This window comes from Mesoplodon densirostris, chromosome 5 (assembly GCF_025265405.1).
Source record: "Mesoplodon densirostris isolate mMesDen1 chromosome 5, mMesDen1 primary haplotype, whole genome shotgun sequence".
In the NCBI taxonomy this organism is placed as follows: domain Eukaryota; kingdom Metazoa; phylum Chordata; class Mammalia; order Artiodactyla; family Ziphiidae; genus Mesoplodon; species Mesoplodon densirostris.
In genome coordinates, this window is record NC_082665.1 from 54708263 (window position 1) to 54713299 (window position 5037).

Genomic DNA, 5037 nt, shown 5'->3' on the forward strand with positions numbered 1-5037 from the left:
TTTAAAATACAAACCTCAACCTGACCAGCCTAAAACATACATAAATTACTTCCTATACCTCTTAGGCTATTTAATGATATATTTTCAGCATCTCAGCAGCACATTTATTTTTATTTTCCAAGTCATGTGGGCTATTGTTTTCTTCCTATCCCAACCATATCTTATCAATATGGCTTTGGGAAGAGTGATCAATTATGGAGCTCTAATAATTTCCATTGTTTTCAGCCATCCAGACAGAGATCTGGGTTTCAAAGCAAAACAGAGACAGGGACAGAGACAGGCAGATTGCTTCCTGTCCAGAGGGGGATCTATATTCATGAATTCCAACTTTTTGGTGGATAATTTGAGAAGGTCTGTACCTTCAACAGTTTTAACCACTTCACCCTATACTAACCAAGCCTCCCCAAAGACACTTCACTGAAATAGAAGCAAGACGCTATCTACCTTACTTTTTCTTCTAATACTGTGCTTTCGGACTTCTTTTTATTCCTCTCACATTCTATTATAAATAACTCGAGGATGGAACACAGTCTGTGCTGTTCTCCGTCATCAGCACCTAGTCCAGCACCATATGCAATGAAGCACTTATAAAATGCCTTGTGACAATTGACTAGACACGAAGCCACCGCACATATGAAACTCAGAAGCTGGCGCTTTTTTTAAAACATGCTTTTAGGCAATGCCTGATGTGAAGAAGAGTCACAAAATACTAAAATGAAAGGAAGCCTTTACGCTATTTAAAATACAGTTCCTGTCAACTATTTGTTGAACCCTGTGAGCTTCCTCCATACTAATTTCCACACGACCACTTACCAGAAAACAGTTCCAAACTTTCTAGGCGGAGTCCATGGGACTTGAGACGGGAAAGAAAGAAGAACATAAACCCACTCTACAGCTTGCACCCTCCGGCCCGGTACGAAGGCGGTGCACCTGCACCCCAGCGGGTGACGCCCCGGCCTTTCCCTCAATTTCTCCTCCTGCAGGGCACTCGGCACTCAGGAGGCAGAGCTGCCAGCAAGACGGGCCCAAGATTGTCTACAGCCACAGAAAAAATGGTGGAAAAGTCACCCCTGCCATTTCCAGAAAAAGCAATCTATGGCTTTCTTTGTTGTTAAGCTCCCAATTTTGGTGCACACTATATCTCATGTGGCCTTTTATTCCTGAATCTTGGTTGAACGCCTTAGGCTTAACCTATTGGCCTCAAAAATATCAGGCAGTTGCATTGCCTGTCTACCTCATTATTACTATAGCAATCCGTTACATAGTCTTATTTGGAAAAAACATGATGAGTACCTCCCCACTCAACTCCATTCATGTAATCACAGATAACGATGCTAAAAATCAACAGCAGAAGAAATACCAAGAGGCCATGTAGCATTAGAAGATATTTCTATTAGTGAAGTAAACTAAATATTCCTTCTTGCAGCCAAAGAACTTTACACCAAAAACTGAATTGTATGTAGACTAACACCAAGCATTTATTATTTTTGACATAATAATATTGATCATAATTATTTGGACTATCTTTCTTATTAATATCCAGTATTGAAATGTAAAAAGATAAAAAAGTAAGTTGAACGTCTCTCAGATTAAGTTCCATTAATGTTGTAAATGTTCTCAAATATTAGACATTAATGAAATACTGCATTACTATATAGATGTAGATAACTTCATAGTACAACTACATATAGATACTATATATGAAAACTACATATATAGAATACTCTATAGCATAACATAGCATACTTGCAGAGAAGATCCACTTCTCAGTAACCCAATGAAATTCTGGAACCATTTATGCTGACAGTTTTCTTAGATATTGGCATTCAATACAATTTAAGTAGAACAATTAAATAGGAGCAGACAATTTGGGTTACACCATTAAGGCGGCAAAAAGCATGTTCCAATATACTATGAATTTTGTACAGTGAAACACTGATAAGTTAGTTCTTTTTTTTTTTTTTTTTTTGTGGTACGCGGGCCTCTCACTGTAGTGGCCTCTCCCGTTGCGGAGCACAGGCTCCAGAGACGCAGGCTCAGCGGCCATGGCTCACGGGCCCAGCCGCTCCGCAGCATGTGGGATCTTCCTGGACCGGGGCACGAACCCATGTCACCTGCATCGGCAGGCAGGCTCTCAACCACTGCGCCACCAGGGAAGCCCGATAAGTTACTTCTTGATTCAAAAAGAAAATAAGTTTCAGCTTCCTTTTATTTATTTATTTTTTTTTAAAGAAGATGTTCGGGGTAGGAGTTTATTTATTTATTTATTTTTGCTTTGTTGGGTCTTCGTTTCTGTGCAAGGGCTTTCTCTAGTTGTGGCAAGCGGGGGGCCACTCTTCATCGCGGTGCGCAGTCCTCTCACTATCGCGGCCTCCCTTTCTGCGGAGCACAGGCTCCAGACGCGCAGGCTCAGTAGCTGTGGCTCACGGTCCTAGTTGCTCCGCGGCATGTGGGATCCTCCCAGACCAGGGCTCCAACCTGTGTCCCCTGCATTAGCAGGCAGATTCTCAACCACTGCGCCACCAGGGAAGCCCTCAGCTTCCTTTTGAAAAACAGGCATCATCATTGCTCGCTACCTATCTTCAGGTTTCTACCAAATTTTCAATAGGTTGCATGTACTCAGATCTGATAAGAATTTCACAGGCAGAAATGTTGAAAATTCATATGTTTTGGCAACTTACGATAATCATTAAAAAGAGAGTCAGGGGCAGTGAAGTCAAGATGGAGGAGTACACGGCACAAGCCTTGCCCCTGGCGCAATGTGGACGACTGTGATGGGGTCTTTACAATGGGAGCCATAGGTGGTGGGATCTTTCAAGCAAAGGTTTTTGCAATTCTCGGGTGGGAATAAACCACAGACTATGAGGGAATCTGACAGCTATGAGAACCAGGGCTCTGCAGTTGGGAGGTAGCTTTGCAGTTTGGGGAGGTCCGCTTTCCATGACTGACTGCAGTATGGTTCAAGTCAGAGGGAAAGAAGCCCCCTGGAACTGCATCACGAGTGGTGCCTTAACAGGAGCCATCCTGGCAGCAAGAAATGGACCAGTGGCCATGGTTGGGTCAGCCGCGACAGGTGGCATTCTGCTAGCTCTCATCGAAGGAGCTGGTATCTTGTTGACCAGATTTGCCTCTGCCCAGTTTCCCAACAGTCCTCCATTTGCTGAAGACCCCTCCCAGCTGCCTTCATCCCAGTTACCATCCTCACCTTTTAGGGACTATCAACAATACCAATAGGACCTCTCTCCCAAGACTTCTTTAACAGAATGAGCTGCAGTTCAAGGAAGGATTTCAGAAGATCAAGATCAGTCTGTTTTTAAAACTGTAGGTAGGACAACTATGGCCAAATACGCTATGAAGAGACATTTAGCACCTTTTTCTATTTAAGGGAACGTGGGAGATCAGTGGAACAGAATAGAAAGCCCAGAGATAAACCCATGCACATATGGTCACCTTATTTTTGATAAGGAGGCAAGAATATACAATGGAGAAAACACAGCCTCTTCAGTAAGTGGTGCTGGGAAAACTGGACAGCTACATGTAAAAGAATGAAATTAGAACACTCCCTAACACCGTACACAAAAATAAACTCAAAATGGATTAAAGACCTAAATGTAAGGCCAGACACTATAAAACTCTTAGAAGAAAACATCGGCAGAACACTCTATGACATAAATCACAGCAAGATCTTTTTTGACCCACCTCCTAGAGAAATGGAAATAAAAACAAAAATAAACAAATGGGACCTAATGAAACTTAAAAGCTTTTGCCCAGCAAAGGAAAAGAGGAAAACAAGATGAAAAGACAACCCTCAGAATGGCAGGAAATATTTGCAAATGAAGCAACTGACAATGGATTAATCTCCAAAATTTACAAGCAGCTCATGCTGCTCAATATCAAAAAAACAAACAACCCAATCCAAAAATGGGCAGGAGACCTAAAGAGACATTTATCGAAAGAAGATACACAGATTGCCAACAAACACATGAAAGGATGCTCAACATCATTAATCATTAGAGAAATGCAAATCAAAACTACAATGAGGTATCACCTCACACCAGTCAGAATGGCCATCATCAAAAATCTATAAACAATAGATGCTGGAGAGGGCATGGAGAAAAGGGAACCCTCCTACACTGTTGGTGGTAATGTAAATTGATACGGCCACTATGGAGAACAGTATGGAGCTTCCTTAAAAAACTAAAAATAGAACTACCATACGACCCAGCAATCCCACTACTGGGCATATACCCTGAGAAAACCATAATTCAAAAAGAGTCATGTACCACAATGTTCATTGCAGCACTATTTATAATAGCCAGGACACGGAAGCAACCTAAGTGTCCATCGACAGATGAATGCATAAAGATGTGGCACATATATACAATGGAATATTACTCAGCCATAAGAAGAAATGAAATTGAGTTATTTGTAGTGACCTAGAGTCTGTCATACAGAGTGAAGTAAGTCAGAAAGAGAAAAACAAATACCGTACGCTCACACATATATATGGAATTTAAAAAAAAAAGTGGTTCTGAAGAACCTAGGGGCAGGACAGGAATAAAGACGCAGATGTAGAGAATGTACTTGAGGACACGGGGAGGAGGAAGGGTAGGCTGGGACGAAGTGAGAGAGTGGCATGGACATATATACACTACTAAATGTAAAACAGATAGCTAGTGGGAAGTAGCCATATAGCACAGGGAGATCAGCTCAGTGCTTTGTGACCACCTAGAGGGGTGGGATATGGAGGGTGGGAGGGAGGCTCAAGAGGGAGGGTATATGGGGATATATGTATATGTATAGCTGATTCACTTTGTTATAAAGCAGAAACTAACACACCATTGTAAAGCAATTATACTCCAATAAAGATGTTTAAAAAAAAAAAGATTCAAGTACTTACATGGTGGAATTTTTGTGTTCTAGTTTTTCTCATTTAAAAAGTTTCTTATTACCCCTTAGAGTTTGAATACAAAAAAATAATTCTAATACTTCCATCTAGGTCTATATAAATTCCCCTTAATTTCACTCTTTTCCTCT

General features: G+C 41.3%; 2 pseudogenes; both read left to right on the top strand.

The window, feature by feature from the left end:
* Nucleotides 1–1052: 1052 nt before the first annotated feature.
* LOC132491004 (phosphatidylinositol N-acetylglucosaminyltransferase subunit P-like) lies at nucleotides 1053–1452 on the top strand (annotated as a pseudogene).
* A 446-nt stretch (nucleotides 1453–1898) lies between these two features.
* On the top strand, nucleotides 1899–3234 carry LOC132490448 (mitochondrial import inner membrane translocase subunit Tim17-A-like; annotated as a pseudogene).
* Nucleotides 3235–5037: the final 1803 nt, after the last annotated feature.